Here is a 17094-nt window from a genome sequence, read left to right on the forward strand (position 1 = left end):
CTTTTGATAAAGAGACTTAATGTGATATCGATGTCTTGGTGGTGGAACACACCCATTTTCACAATTGTAGAAGTTCTTATTCCTATTCTTTTTTCCCTTAATTAAAAAGAAGGCCGGGGGGAGGAAACGAATTAATACAGAAACAGAAACTCCTGTTTCCGTAATTGATTCATTCTGTGGCCTGGAGAAAAATACTTAAACTTCTCTGTTTTTCCAGCAATGAAATAGAGATGATACTAAGCTGCTGTTCTTAGATTAGTTGGAAGGAGTATCATTTTTCCTTTGAGGTTTAGAAATGGTAGTTATTAATATTGCTATTTCCTTCTCCTACTCTTAAATAGAAGCAATAGGACATATGGCGATGTTATCTGTTTCTGTCCAAACTTCTTTCCTCTGCCCCCCTTGAACTCTCTAAGGTAGATAGGTAGCCATCACTGAGCATCACCAAATATAGTTAATATATTATTAACTATATTAACGACCTAACAAGGTCGTTCAGATTCTTAACTGTCTTGTATAGAAGAAGCCTAAAAGGAATGCAGTGTTACAAAATGTGAGAACAGTATTAATAACATTGCAAGATAAAACATAAACTCAGTTCTGCGGAAGATGCCGGACTTGCATGCCCCTGTTTATCCTGCAGTAGACATTAACGCATACTTAGGGCTAAACAAGTACCAGCAGTTCAAGGGAATGATTCCTGACCAGTTGTGTTTGGTAGAAGAGCTGAGGGATTGACTAGGCACCTGATTTTACCGCTCTGAGCTGTGATAATCCTCAAGAGCCCCAACAGAACTTGAGGAAAATTTACCCAGGTCTTTGCTTGTAGTAGAGATAGCTTTGAATTGTGACCATATTCACAGGAGATTGTATAATATAGGAAAAAAACCTCATCCCCTGCTAGAAACTGCCTTGGTCACTGCCTTGTTAATAATAAAACACTGTCAGTAAGCCAGATTTTAGTTCATCTAACATACAGCCTCTTTATTCCACCCAGTACAGGTTTTCTTAATCAAAATGCCATGTGACATTAAGTCAACTAGTCCCATAGTTCTGCCAAAAAAGGACATCACGTTTGTTTAACAAAACCTACCCTCCGTGAAACCGTACTGACTGGCGCTGACTATATTTTTAGCCTCTAATTCTTTGTTGACAGAGTCTTGAATTAACTGTCCTGTGACTTTTACCAGAACTGACATCAAGCAAACAGTTCAGTAGTTTTCTGGGTCTCCTTTTTACCCTTTTTAAATATTGAAACTGTACTGGCAACACTACAAACCGGTAATATCTTCCCATTTTTTTCAGGTTTTGTTAGAAGTTACCACTAATGGTTCTGAGAGCAATTCCAGAAGGTAGTTAGTGAAATTAGAAGTAGCTGACCGAGACTGAGTTGTGTTGTTTCCCCCACCTTCCACTTTTGCCTATGTTTTGAATTTCACTGTTATTTAGTCATAAGTGAAAAGCAATACATGAAGAGCAGAGAATTAGATTTAATGCACTTGTGTTTAATTTTTTGGCTTTACATTGAAACAACTGTAATTTCACTAACCGAGATTATAAATAGTCTATAAATAGGAAACAGCAGTCCAGGATATTAATGCAGTGGGGCTATACAGCATTTGGGAAAAAATAAAGGGCTAAAGATCTTTGTTCCATAGCCTAATTAAACCCAGGACATTAGTGAGAATAAATTAAACTTCTGTAATATGCAGTGGTCTGCGCATTGGCAACCAAAATAGGCAACTACTAAGAGCTGACTATAAAGGGCTATGCAATATATATTACATGTAATGCACAAGAGGCATTATTTATGCTACAAGACCTAGACACCATGCTGCAAATTCTTCAGTGGCATCTACTGGCACTTCAGCCATTGCATTCATAACGGCAATCTCCCCTTCATACCATTCTTTGAAGAACAGCATATTTGTTCTTCATGAACAAAACCCACCACCATATGGTGCTATTTAACACACCTGGCAGTTACTGACCAAGCACTTACAGAGCTGCCAATCTCATTATATTTTATAACTAGTGACACAATATTTGTTATATTTTTTGTAGTCCCAGAACTCAGATTTAGCTGATCTCATAAGAATCAAAAAACTTTCATGAATAAAAAAAGGAGTCAAAACTGGAAAGACCACCCACCCTTTGAGACCTGTGGTTCCAAAAAAGCCAGTCCAACACAAATACCCTCCCTCAACGAGCTTAACAAACAAACAAACAAAAGCAGCTATCACAATTTTTAAGACAATTTCAAAATTTGAGTCCCTTACTTGATTATTGAGCACTAACAACTGATAAATCATGTGATGCAAATTCTGCAACTCCTTCTCCCAGGCATAGTCCTGCAAGATCATCTTGAAGACACCTGAGGCAGAAAAGAATGGAGAATGTTCATTTCTGTTCATTGTGGTATATTTTCCTAGTAGATAAATCAAATGCAGTAATCTCCATTTTTAATTAAGCCAAACATACTCACAAACAGTGAAGTCACAAGGTTCTAGATTTTACAGTTTAAAGTCTTGCATTGTAACTGTAATAACACATACCTAGTTGGTAGGAAACCTCTTGTGTTTATTGAAAGGCACAAACCTTTCTGTGTTGCTGAATGTTATGATAAGAATAACTGCAAGAAACAGTTCCTCTGCACACTCTTCTATGCTAAACTCACAGTGCATATTTCTCAATACCTGCACCACATATTGAAAGCAGGAATTGAGAAGGTCAGGAACTTTAATATGTACAAGGCTTATGGTTTCTTTTAATCAAAGGAACAAAACCTGCACAATATCAGAAAGACGCACAAAAGAAAAATCAGGGAAAAGAAACATGTCTGGAAGACCAGGATGCATGCTAAATTACAAATTGCTTAAGTGAAGTTGAGTTAGACCTTGCAAATGACATGAAAATGAAAGATTTAAAATAAAATGTTCTGTAGCCGTTAAAATATATATAAATATTTGTTAGAGGACATATAGACTTGTCATATCACTGTTTCTCAACCTCTGGTCCATTAGGGGTCCCCAGGATTATCAGTAAATAGTCTCAAAGTGATTACAGAGGAAAACAAACTCATGTCCACATTCCCACACTCTTATGCAAATAAATGAGTAAAATGGGGGAAAGCAGAGCAACAAATTGAACCATTTAAGCTAATTTTTAGCTGGCTGTAAATGCAAAAACACTGCATGAACTGGGTTTTGGCTTTTTTTTTTTTTTTTTTTTCCAAAAAAAGACTAGTAGGTAGGGATTACCTTTTAAAAGGCTGAAAGTCTCTTTCCATTGTGCAAGCATGGAATTAAAGCTAAATATGACACAGATACAGCTCAAAAAAGTAATTGCTGATGTGATGCAATGAGCAAAAAGCAAAACCAACCTTTGGCACGTTAAAAGCAGCTTTCCATTAAAACAATAGAAGCATTAGTATCATTGTACTGACCTCGTGAGACTTCATTTGTGCACAATTTTGATCATCTAAACTCAAGAAAAATATGTTCCAAAACATGAAAGCATGTGCAGAGGAAGGCTTTGAGAAAGATCACAGAAGGAATCAGCTTATTTATGCTGGAAAAATTAGTAAAAAGAAAAACAAACAAAACATACAGGGAGCCAATCAGCTGGGTACCAGACACAACCCTGAGCTGGTCATTCAGGGGGTGATAGGCTTCTTAGGTAATTTCTAGGAATAATTTTTTTAAAGATTGCTCTAACTTGTAAGAAACAGATGAATCTGAAAAATTGACAGCTTGCATTTGCATATCACCAGATGCAAAGCTACTCAACTGAAGGAAAGAAATCTGTCTTTAAGACAGAGGATAATAACAAGAATATTGACAGGCAATGAAGGAAGCTAAAGAAGATCCCTTTAAAAGAGTTGTGGCATAGATATGTATTTATGCCTAAAATCAGCAATGAACTTTTCACTTCTTTCTGACTCAACAGTTATGAATATTACCACAGTATGCGTCACATTCACCCCAGATGAAGTTCTCTTCAGAAAAAAATCTGTATACTCTGAACAAGGTATGGGTCAGGTCTCACATGTCATGGAGACGTGGCCTGGAAGACCAGGCATACACACAGCTCAAAACTAGAGACTTCAATCATTTCAGCAAAAAGAGGCCTGCTGTAGCGTAGGTTTTACCTAATATATATGAAAAACCAGAAGGAGACATCCTCCGTTCAGTCAGAATCGATGTCAGGAAATCACATTCAGATGAGAGAATTTTGCCTGCACAAGAACTGTAACATTTGACAGTAAAAAATAACTAATGGCATTCTTTGCTCTCAGTTCTCCTTTTCTCAGTTCTGCTGGTTTGCACACTGAAGGCATTTTCAACTTTAATGCAAGAAGCACGAACACCTCTGTATCTCACTAGGAATTTCCTTGGCTAAACAATGAACATAGGGTGAAACAGCATTCCCTTTTTTGAAAGAAAGGCTATCTTTCATTCTCAAAGATGTTTCAGTGGAAAAAATTATTCCAAGAATTACCTTAGAAGATTTGCACTGCAAGAATGAAATAATCTGGCAAAGAGCAGTGACTCCCATATGATTTAAGCATCATTAGGATTAAATATTAAGTAGAAATAACTAGAACTGTACAACTGTCCTGTATATTACCTAGATATCGCCCTTATGCAACACAAATCTAAATAAATCTGAAAACAGTGACTCATACCCATCTCCTGTGCACTAAATCCAATGGCATGTAACCCCATTGTTCAAACTTTAATAATTCCATTCAGAGCTATCTTTTGTTCCTCTGCTTTGTGAGTCAACCCACTTTAATACCCAGAGCGGCTGTTAAAACTATTAAAGCTTCTGAATTCTGCGTGGCTCATCTTATTGCGAAAGCTATTACACAACATAGCAGCTCTTTTCATGGTACACGCTGATTATGAATGGATACCTTGCTGTTGCTGCTTTGTCAAATCAAGACCATCAAGATGTTTTAACTCAAAGGATATGTCCAAGTTAACAGGTACATATTCACGGGCCACAGCCAGTACTACACCATTTCACTTAGCCTCTGCATATGATGTACTTTGGCACTTTTGGTTGCTTAAGGAAGATTATTTTCTTTGCAAAGCAGAACGTTAGCATAGCATTTAATGTTAATCTTATCAATCAACACAGCCATCTTTTTAGCAAGGACAGACCTAAAAATCGATCCAGCATCATAAAAACATGTGGCTATTTCTATTAAAATAAAAGCTTATTTTGAGATGCAATTCAGGACAGCGACTGCTATCCAAGATTTCTCCATTCTGTTCTCAGCCCTGGACCGTGGGCAAGATGTTTTACCCCTTTGTGACCCAGGTTCTTTACTGCTTTGCCGAGAACAGCAAAAACAACTTGAAAATCTAATAATTAACGTTTTCAAGGTATCGCAAAAGCAAAGCACTCCTGTCTGCAACCACCTCAAGGGAAAGTGTAGAGAAGACAGAGCCTGACTTCCTTTGGAATACACAGTCCTAGGGCAAGAGGCAACAGACAAGTTGGAACACTGGAAACTCCAATCATATATAAATAAAATATTTTCCACGATGAGGATGGCCAAAGAATGGCACAGGTTGTCCAGAGCGTGTGGAAGCTCCATCACTGGAGATAATCAGACCTAGACTGGACTAGGCCCTGAGGAAACTGATCCAACTGAACCTGTTTTGAGCAGGAGGTTGGACTAGGGGGCCTGCAGAGGTCCCTTCCAGCCTGAACTATTATTCTTTGACAATTATTCCATTATTCTTAGATGAAAATTCCAGAAACTAAAAGAGTAGAAAAAGTTTGTGTCAACACTCTGTCTCTCTCCTGTCCTCAGGCCTTTTTCCTATATTTTTGCCAAATCCCAAACCTCTTTACCTTCTCCAGGAACACCTCCAGGGCGATTTAAACTTCTTTGCGTTAACCATAATTAATTAATTACCTTTTGAATAGTGTAGGTTGTTTTCCCATTTCATCTCATCAGGTAGTACGCTGAATATAAAGTTAAGCAGGAATCCAGACTTTCTGCAAACAGCCCAAATGAAAGCCATAGGCCCAAGGACACTCATACTTTGAGGCATAAGAAACCCAAATATGGTATTAAATGTTGTGAGTTGGGCCAATCTGTGCTCTTGTATTGGAATTATGCTAATAGCTGGTGAGAAGTTCTAACTCAGCCATTTTACTGTATGCATTTTAGGTGTTATTTGCCACTAGAGATGTTTTAATTACTTTTTAAACCTGATTAAACAATAATTAAAATAATAATAAAAAAAGACTCACTTCATTAAACACAAGAGAAGACAGAATTTGTTGGTTAGCTTGGATGAACATGCACTGTTCATTTAATTTCCTCACACTTTCACTGCTTTCAACTGATGCATTTACATTAACATAGTCTCCATTGTCTCTCAGTTTCTAGAGCTTTTACCTATTATATAATGCATTTCATCTAGAGATTTCAAAGCACATTTTATTCATGGAGAGATTGAACAAAAAAGCAGTCAAAGAACTTGCCAAAGTCACAATTTGCAGTTCGTTGTTAAAACAGAACTTAGTACACCCAGTTCCCTGCTACTCGGCCCGCTCATTCTCTTACCCACCGCAACAACCTGGGAAAACTTCTGGCTGGGAGGGGGGAGGAAAAAAAGCCACCACCTTTCTCCGTTTTCAAGGGGTTATCCAGCTTTCAAGGGACTGTAGTCTCCAAAAACTTGTATGTTATCCCGTTAGCTGCAGTAGAGTTTGGCACTCCCCTAGAAACACTCTGGCTACCTCTTCTCATCTGCAGGCAGAATGTTTCCCAACCTATCCCTGGGGAGGTATCCTTTCACAAGTCGCCTATACTACTCTCGCTGGTAAGGTCACAGTTTCATTTGTATTTCTTTACAACAGTAAAGTTCACTGTACATCTAGCAACATTGTAAAGCGGTAAACAGTTCCTCAACAAAATTCAAGAGAAAGTTGGTGAAATTAACTGGATGTGAAAACACAAAGCACGTTACCAGCAGCTAATAAAGACAGATTATCTGAATTTACATATTCAAAGCAGCACTATGACTACTGAGGAAGAGAAAGAACTGGGAGCGTTCCCAAAAATTCACTAGATCCTTTTCATTCCAAAATGAGATAAATTTCTCACGCATATCTACATCATGAGCTCTGTAAACAGAAAGGACATATCTCTGCTTTCCATGCTCTTCAACATGCCTAGCATATTTTTTCTTCCCATTTACCGCAGCTCATTAAAACACAAGACAAGAAACATTCAGGGCAAACACCAGGGGAATTAACAGAGAGGTTTTCTCTTTCCAGTTTCCATCTGTGCTTTTCTTTCCTTTCAAGCTCATTCTGCAGTTGGAGTTAACTTTGCCTGAGGTTAGAGGCTATTTGAATAATTTAGTTTAATTTTATACAAAGATGGACTTATAAGAATTTAGTGACATACTTTGACTTTTTTTTTTCCTCTTTTTTGAACAGAGCTGCTGTTTAAAGGTGCTAGGTGCATAGTTCTAGGTGATAAAGTTGTCCCATTGATGCAGCAGGGCAAGCGGAAGCACACACTTTCTCCATGCTGATGCTGTAGCACACCCACTCTGAGAGGAACGAACCAACCAGGCGTGGGCTTAACGGAAGAGAACAAGGAAAGGCGGAAGAGGGCAGAAAGAGGGACCTTCAGCCCCCTCTCAGCACCAAGAGGTTTCTGCCATCTTTTTCTAGCTGACAATTTTGTCTGGAAGTCCCGGACAAACGGTGATGGTGTACGCCCACCTCAGCTGCCCTGAACATGTGCAATAGGGCCTGTGCATGCAGGAGGCACCTACACTTGTCATCAGGAACCCTGCACAGAGGAACACTTGAGCCGTACACAGCACAGCATGAACTTCTCAACCACATATTACAGCCCCTAACTCTCTCCATTTAGAGTAGGGCTGCAACCACCTCTATAGAGTCACGCCCCCCCTCTCGCCAAGGGGGAAGGATTGATGTCCAAATGCCTCAGCACATCCCCCACGTGCTGTGAATACTAACAAGGATGCCAAATGCTGGTCTACGGCGGGGACAGAATCACCTGAGGAACTTCTCCACAGGCTTGCTGGTCTTTAGGCACTGCTGACTTAGGCAAACCTAACGTGAAGATTGAAAGACTATCTTTCTAACAACCTCTTACCCACCGTCCTGGGAGGGACCTCCTCCCAGCTAGGTTCATGCATTTAACTGTGTTGTTCTTTCAAAGCCCTCCAAATTTAATTTTCCATTGCTTTTCTCAAACTCAAGCTCACACAGTGCAGTAGCTACACAGTGCAGGCAAGCAGAGCTGCTTATATACCTAGCAACAGCTGGCTTACAAGCCTGACTGATTTCTGCTACGTTAGCAGAGACGCTAGTGGTCAACATAATCTTTTCTCTCCTCCTCTATTTATACTTCTGGAAAAATTCTATGAGCTTTTAAAAATCTTCTTGAATGGTGATCAGAGACAGAAGGAACTGAAGATTAAATTCTGTTATGAGAGACAGAAAGAGGAGGCCTATGTCTTGTTGGAGTGTAACACCGACACCGAGATGAACCCAGGAGCTCAGGGAGAACAACATGTGCCATAGGGTTATGAGAGCTTTTCCACTCGTAGCAATACATCTGGAGTGTGATGAAAGGCTCTCTCTTCACTACACCCAAGAAACTTTAGAGCATTACCCATGTGTGGTATAGGAAATTCTCCAGAAACACAGCTTGTAGCAGAGCTGGGACTGAAACTCGTGCTGTTTGCAGAGAGGCAAGGCAATCCCATCCATCCTAACCACAGTCGGCCAGACCATTTCATCTGCAAAACTTCAAACTTTAATGGCTCAAAGACAGAATGACTGTTAGTCATCACAATTCTGAGTTTAATTTTTAACTTTTGTATTAAAAATGAAAATACTGTCCTATCAAAAGCCAGACCCTCAGCTTCTCTTTAACATAAACAGAACTAAATTCACCCTTGATAAAGCTGCACTTACATCACTGGGAGGAAACCAGAGGGAAGGCTGGCCTGCTGTTACTCCAGTTCTCCCTCAAGTGAGGAGGTTAAGAATGAGGAATGTAGTCTGTCAAAACATGGAAACTGGTCAGTTATCAATCTTATCAGAAATTCTGCTTCTTTCAGCTGCCAAAGCTAGAACAAGCAAGGTCCTGCTGCTCCCCTCAGGCCCCATGCCCAGTGATGAACCTATCCAATTAAACAAGAAATATCTTTCTAACTCCACCTAGCAGGAAAGGCAGGAGAATACATAACTCTTCATTTCTTCCCAGCTAACTGCAAAGTAAGCTGAGGAATCATTTCCTGCCATGTAGAAAACAATATGCTGGCAGCACGTATGCCCGTGTGTGTTAGTGAGCGGTACAATGATCCATTGTTTTGCACGTGAATATGTTTGTGTACACAAATATTAATGAAATAAAGGGCCAAACAGGAACTGAACTCTCTGGGAACCGCTCCTTCATGGCATACCCAGGCAACCAGGGGATGAAACATTCAGCAACTGTGCAAAAACTACTGAAAAACAAACGCTACTATCTTTTATTGTGTCTATCTTCTGCATAAAATAACCCTGAGAAACTAAACAAGTGCACTTATGCTGCTCTGAAGAGTTTTGTTGTTGTTGTTGTTGTTTTGTTTTTTAGCTTTAACACAAAGAACAAGAACAATCCAGAAAGTTGCTCTCCTTGAGAAAGATATAAGTGAAGTTTGCCTTTGAATATCCAGGAAATCTGGGGGGGGGGAGGGGGGAAGCAAAAAAAAAAAAAAAGCATTTTTTGCTTGTCTGATCTGGTTAATTTCTCTAGTACAATTTAGGCTCTTTCAGAAAATACTTGGAAATATTATACAACGTAACATTGTAATCCTTTTGCATTGCAGAAGAAACTTGGTCTTTTCATGATTTTCTTAAGTAGAACCAACAAGATATGAGCATGGAATATTTACAGGGGGAAAACGTATTTCTTCTGCTGTGCAATGAAACAGATCAGGGTGCCATGCAATTTTAAGGCCATGCAAATTGTGTGCAATTTCATATTGGAGAACTGTTGGTAATCCAAAAAAATCACTGGATTTTATGTACTACAGGCCAGTCTTGCCAAACGCTTCTGCTTTGCCCTCATGTCTTTTACTTGTGTTTCCCATCTCTGCCCTATCTCTGTGCTAAAATAGAGGTATATGTCTGTTGCATGCATAGACGCATCTGATCTGTCGTTAGGCAGATATCAGTATGAATGGCCGAGAAACCACAGCGGCACATGTATTAGCATTGGATGTCCAGGTCTTTCTTGGGCACCAGATACTTTCTTAAACATGTTCTGCTATAAAGGCAGCAGCTATATTAAACGCATACTGTTGTTAGTTAGAACTGACTCCATTTCCCATACCTCAAACAGTGGGGGGGAAAAAAAAAAGCTTTCTAGGGGATTAAAAAAGTCATTTATCAAAAACACTTTGTTAAGGGGAAGTGGGTTTTGTGGTTGTTTTGTTTTTAAAAGGATCCTCAAAATGATTACCAGAGCGCCAAGGCGCTGGTTTTGAGAGAACGGCCTCTTGCTCAATGTGAGGCTCTTCGTGAGGTATCTGGAAGAAGTGATTTTTAAAAATTTTTCTTTAGTTCTTGCTGTGAATGGAAATTTTGTAACTATGACAACACCGTACCATCTGTATAACAGAATTCTGTTATATTTATCCATCTGGTAAGTAAAGGATTACTTCATCAGATCTTTAGGTGTGGCTTACATTTTAAAATTCATGCGAGTGGGAAAAGCGTTTTCCCTGCATGATTTAAATGGAAGGACACAAGACGGCAGAATAGCTAGCTACTTCCTAGCCTAAACTGACAGACTATTAACATACACTGAGGTTTTAGGATACAGTTAAATGGTTAAAAGCTAGCCATTACTTCATCTTTTGTTACAGCATTACACCTCCCCCTCCTGTCTGAACCTCCTGCTGGAGACAACCATGTCTGCCAAGAGCTGAATACAAAGTTGTGGTTTCAAAGATCTGATAGGCAACACCTAGAGTAACAGCAAAGCAGATGCAGAAAAATGCTGTGCTTTAGATTTTATGTTATTAACTGTTTTGTATGAAATACAGAAACCTGAGTCTTTTGTCATCTTTTCTATTCCTATTTAATGCTTGAAAGATCAAGCTAATAGTTACACAAAGATTCATTAGTGATTTTTACAAGTGGATGAAAGCACCCAGAACAGGGATAGGAACTCATACTTTGAAAATAAAGTGATCATTGGAGGGGAGAAGAGGAGAGAAGAAGAGAGAAGAGAGAGAGAGACAGAGTTTCAAAGTGAGGAAATTCAGCGACATTTTGTGTTGCTTCTCTGGAATTAAAATTAATTTTTATGTTTCTCAAAGCTGAGATGGGATCTACCCTAAGCAGCAGGAAGGCTTAAATCTGTCCCACATTTGACCACAGTCCATCTCTGGTAGGAGGGGAAAGGAGTGAACATCCAAGAGAGAAGGACAAATACGTCAAGAGAAGAAGAAAAGCACCTCTGAGAATAGCACAGATTACTCACAACACTAAGCTGACAGTAGCCTCTCCTGGGGCTTGTATGCAAACCAGGATCAATGAAGAGGATCGTTCAGGGACAGGTAACAGTGGGACTGGTCAGAAACAAGACAGACGACAAAGCGGAATCAGTTTGGAAGGCTTGACGACTTTCCCAGCCATCTGCTTCAAGACCTTCCATCCAAACTTACCTCAAAATTTCAACCTAAGCGAACTTCAAAATTCATCAGGTCGATTCTACCTCAAATGCCTAGGTTTAGAAAACAATACATTTCTACTAGCCATGCTACTTCGAGATGTAACCTCACCAGACAATACACGCTTACCAGCTTCTATCTCTGTTTTTACTTGAAATTATTGGAAATGTTTTTCATTCAGGTACAATGTCATAAATATCTCATTTTAACAAGGGAAAAAGTTTAATCTTAATCCTTAAACACACCTCTAACAGCCTGTCCCAAAAAAGCTTTTTTCCCCCCAAAAGTGTACAACTTCCATGAAGGGGTAGCTACCTCCAACTGCTGTTTTTTGTGAAATGAAGGCAGAAGAAAACATTGTTTGACCTGTCACCACCTTTTAATAAAGCTTTCTAATATAAAAATCCTGGTGGCTAAAGACATTCTCTACTGTTCTCTGGTGCAGGCTCTGAGGAGTTACAGGACTAAGAACATAAAGGATCTAGAATTATTTCTAAGGCAGACTAAGGACCCCATTCATGAACAAATGGCGCAGTCAAGTTAGATTCCTTCTGCACTTTTTGTGCGCAAGCGTTAAATTGCAAGTCACATACATGTTCTTGAATTCAGAAAAAATTTAGACTTCTCAAAAAAGCCTTCTGATGGAATCCTACCAGCTTTATAGGCTAGAGCAGTTGCAATGCTATTTAAAAGTAATGTACACGTACCACAAAGCTGGCTTCTCTGGCTTTCTCTTTGAAAAACAATGAAAAGTTGCCCTCAGTTTAGGAAAACAGGATGAGTAGACCTCCTTTCTCTTGTCCACCTCTTCCTGTTTTCTCCAAAAAACAGGAGTATTGCTAGTATTTTACATATCTGCTCACATTCCTGTCATTCTGTAAAGGGATGATCTCATTTTCTTTAAACTCACTTCTTAATTTAAAAAAGCAGCAAAAAGCAGGCATAAACCACTGCTAATTCATGCTAAGTATATGTATTAAAATGTTTAGCTTATCACACATGCACCCATGAGGAATTCTTATGTTTATCTTATCATCTCTTAGTTGCTTGCACCTTGCCTTCTCCCCTAGCACCTCTTATTCCCTCTGCTGTCCATACGGAAGCTGAAAAGATGCATTTGCACCAATGACTTTAGAATGAAGGCAGTGATAAGAGAAGTGGAGCCAATCCCACTGCTGGCCTTGAACAATTTGCTTCACTGTCAGAGAAGGAGATAAACTCTGTTTACATTCCTGTTCCCTAAAAAGATCATGAGATTATATAGATGATGTCTGGACTGTGCTTTGAACATTTAAAAGAGCCACACAGTGCTTAGCATTGTGATGAATAGTCTCCCCTTCTTCTTTAATACTCTTATTCCAAATACATACAGGCAGCCAAAATACAGGGTTGAGTATGCCAGCAATTCTGGTGTAAATCCCTGGCATCACACATCAATATGCTCTTTCATGTGAGGTTAAAACCTCCTCTTCAAGCATTAGTGGACACAAAAGATGGGCACTTGAACAATCAAGGAAAAAAACAGAGAAAGTAGGAAGAGAGGTGACTGGAGCAAACTGGACTGAGTTAACATATCCGCTCAACTCCAACCAAAGGGCAGCTGAAGAAAAATGTTTTCTGCTCAACTGCTGTTGTTTTAGCCACAAAATATCCCATGAAGCTTGTCCTGACCGATCACACACCAGATCTAACGTCCACTGTTCACTGCATGGGATGTCTTCCACTTTGGGTTCCTAAAAATCCAGTGTTAAACAATTCTGTGCCTGGCCCTGATCTAGTTCTCCTGTTGTGACTTTGGAGAAACTGCCTGTTTTCTGTATTCCTCATACCTAAAAAGGGAGAAAATAACAACTGCAATACTACCAGTGCTGAAGGTAAACACCTTGAAATTTTAAAGTAAAAGATACTATAGAAACATTATGTACTTCAGCCATAAACATTCATTTAAGAGAGAGCGTGCCATTCATTCTTAAATTCCAATAGTAAAATGAGATGCTTGAGTTACTAATGGTTTTTAATGAAACGTTGTGCTGCATTCTACACTCATGCATGTGCAGAAACCTTTGACTTGAGTTTATCACTGTTTCCAGTCACAACTGGTAGATTTATCTAGTATGTAGGCTAGAGTTCTGATAACATTTTTACTTGATTGAACAATCCACTCTTTGCAAAGTCAGTAAAGTGCTGCTAGTCCTCAGCTACAGTATAACTCTATAGTTCCTCTTGTATATTCAGAAGGAAAGATGAGGAAAATAAGCTGTGAAAGGGACCTCTCCATTGATCAAATTCAGTCTCCCTTTGTCACAAACAGTATTTCTGCATCATTACTATATAATCCCTTTCATAATGCACCGAGTTCCCTCTTAAGACCTTACTCCTTCTACCAACAACTCTTCTAAGGACCCAGTTACATACGTCCATCCAACTTCCAGCTTGTGCTCGGGCAACTCATGTCTGTATCGCCCTGCCCTCTTTGTAGAGGACAGAAACGATCCCACCTACTCCCCGGGAAAGAACCAGCGGGTTGCTTAGCTCACTGTCACAGGCAGAGCCACGAAAAAAGCCCAGAAGCCGTGTAGACCAAAACAGATAACAGCAGTACCCTGATCACAACCTCCCTGCACGGGCACCCAGGCTCTGCTGGTGTCACAGGCCATTAAGGAAACAGGCGCTGAGCAGACGCATCCCTCACCCAGCCCAGCTCTGTTTTATTAGTACTGAATCTACACAAACCCCTAAAGTATTTTTCTCCCTTTTCTGCCGGGGTTGCAGCACTAGTGGGGTAGGCATAGAGAAATTCCTACTGCCGCTGCCTAGGCTTTGGCAGTCAAATCCGCAGGCCAGACAAAGCTGCCGACGCTCTAGCTCTTGGAAAGGCAGACCTTCGCCAGGACAATGATGTACTGCTGGGTACGTCTGCAACATCAATTAGGCGCTCAAAATAGTATGACACGTCCTGGCCGCATCTCGGTAACCTTCTTTCTGCCTGCTCGGTCTCTTGTGACCGAAGGTGGAAAAAAGATGAATACATCAGGACAAATAGCTATAACCTATGTGCTGGGGGAAGGGGAAGGCAATTTCCCACATGTTTAAAGAAAATCTTGGGGGATTAAAAAAAATTTCACAACTTTTTTCTTCATAAAATCCACAATAAAAACAGACCATATTAAGCAGAAATGAGCCTACCAGAACTTATGAATAACTCGCATTCTTCCACTGGAACCCAGCCAGTTCCCCTTGGAAAGAATTGCTGTTTACTTTGTAGTGAATGTGAGAGACACATAGTCTGCCAGAAGCTGTTGCGACAGTAAAAACACAGCCAGAGGCTGTCACAAATGGGGAAATCACAGAGAAAGTTAATTTGTTAACTTCAAGGACAAAGATTAAAATAATACATTTGGTTAACAGTTATTTACTCTATCAAATAGAATACTTCAGTTTACTGTATGTGAAAGCTATTTCAGTTCAAAGGCAAACTGCAGATACTTTTTCCAATAGTAATTTATTTTTCAAATTTGATTAGATGCACAAAGAAAACTTTCCTTGCCCAAGCTGTCATTTTCCATTTGGCCAAGATGAATATTTTTCCCTACACCTGTATCTGTTGTCCGCAAAGCCTGAGCCAGGATGGCTGCGTTAGGGTTCAGATATTGGTGTCCTTGCTCTAGACACTTCCTAAAGTCTGAATAATTTTGGAGATGTGTAGGCATCCTCTTCTGGCTCTTTAGCAGTTAAATTATGTAGGACTCACTCTAAGATTAAAGTCCCAAACTGTAGGCCAGTAATTTTAGAAATCCCAAAAAACACATTTTTGATACCCACCAGCCTAATTCTGAGGCCTGCATTAAATGACCAGCTTACTCAAGGGAAAAAACAGTGTAACATGTAGCCCTTACAGCTCACACATTTCTGTATGGTAAGTTTAGATTTATTTTCTGATCTTCAACGTAGGTGAATGCATTTGTTTATCAGTGTCTATAGTTTTACATACAATATTTGTATTCTGCCTTTTTGGGGAAAGCTTAACGTAAACCCTAGTAAGTTGGAAATAAATGTACTTTCTCAGGTTCATTTACGTCCTCAATTAATAACCTCGCTTTCTTTTACAAGCAACCTTCCTCTTCTCCCACAAACTAATCAAGGGCTCATGATCTACAGATGTCTGGTGTTTCAAATCAGTCCCATGCACACCAGCTGTCGTAACTTCTTTCTGTCTCTCATATGTTTTCCTCTTGTCTATCCCATTCCTCTAAAGCCCGTTTTCTGCCAGTCTTTGTTGTTTTGCTTTTACGCTTAAGACTAAGAACATGTTTAAGTGCTTTCCTGAACCAGAGTCCAAGAACCGGCGACCTGATAACCCTGTAATGGTAGTAAAAACAGGAGACAAGTATCACCTCAAAGAGACGCTTGCAGCATATCTGGCCTTGTCAGAAACAGGAAATACCACGAGTCTTACATAAAACATTTCTAACCAAATTTTGCAGACCCAAGGGGCTGGGATGGATTAAATGTGATTCAGATAAACATCCAGACTTTCTCATGATTACCCAAACTCTGAGAATCTGCAGTTTTTGAGGTTCACCCATCAGCATTACCTTGCGTACATCCTGGAAGCAGCCTGCACCCTGGGGAGAGTAGTGATAAGGATATGTTTTTCTGAAGCCAAACGCAAATCCATTAGTTAGATCACACTGGTAGGACGTTATGAAACATGCTGCAGAGACTGGCAAGTGGCTCAGGAGAAATAAATCAGAGTTTATAAATATCTTCAAAGTAAGAACATCAGTAACTATTCACAGTCTCAGAAAATGCAGTATCTTTAAGCCAAGAAAGAAAACATTTGGAGCACCTGCTTGTAAAAAAAATACTTAGCAAATGGGAAAAATTTAGCTGTAAGATTTCTCTCGCAAGGCTGGTCCTGATTCAATCCAGCTAGGACAAAAGTACCTCTTATTAAAGCTACTTTATTCATCAAAAGCTTGTGTAAACAAGGACATTCACAAAAATTAACCTCAATCAACTTTTAGAGCAGATTAAATGAAATCTCTATTCAGAAGTCAAATGACCTCATTGTGACTTTGGAAATTAATCCAGCTATATCAAATTAAGGCGATTTTAATTCTGACTATGGTTAACCATCCAAAGGCTTAATGTAGTTTCGCTAATAATCCATGTTAAATTCACATTTTTAGTTAATTCAGGTTATTGCAAAGTCCTGAATCTCATCCATATTAATTGGCCAAAGGAAGGGAGGCCTTGCATTCCAGGGGTGTTTCTCCATATGTTTTATTACTTCTTAACTTTGGAATCCATTCAACATAGTGTGCTAAAGCGGCAAAAATACAGTTGGACAGTA

The 17094-nt window shown here is 39.5% G+C and overlaps 1 protein-coding gene across 2 annotated transcripts in view; it reads right to left on the minus strand.

Annotated features, from left to right (window-relative positions):
- HMCN1 (hemicentin 1) overlaps positions 1-17094 on the minus strand; it is a 252628-nt gene that overhangs the window by 208567 nt on the left and 26967 nt on the right. For both annotated transcript variants that reach the window (XM_068953529.1, XM_068953530.1), the window contains exon 3: positions 2280-2374. The gene's annotated coding sequence lies outside the window, so the exon portion shown is untranslated. The remainder of the gene's footprint in view (positions 1-2279; positions 2375-17094) is intronic.

The sequence above is a fragment of the Struthio camelus genome, chromosome 8, assembly GCF_040807025.1.
Source record: "Struthio camelus isolate bStrCam1 chromosome 8, bStrCam1.hap1, whole genome shotgun sequence".
NCBI classification, from domain to species: Eukaryota; Metazoa; Chordata; class Aves; order Struthioniformes; family Struthionidae; genus Struthio; species Struthio camelus.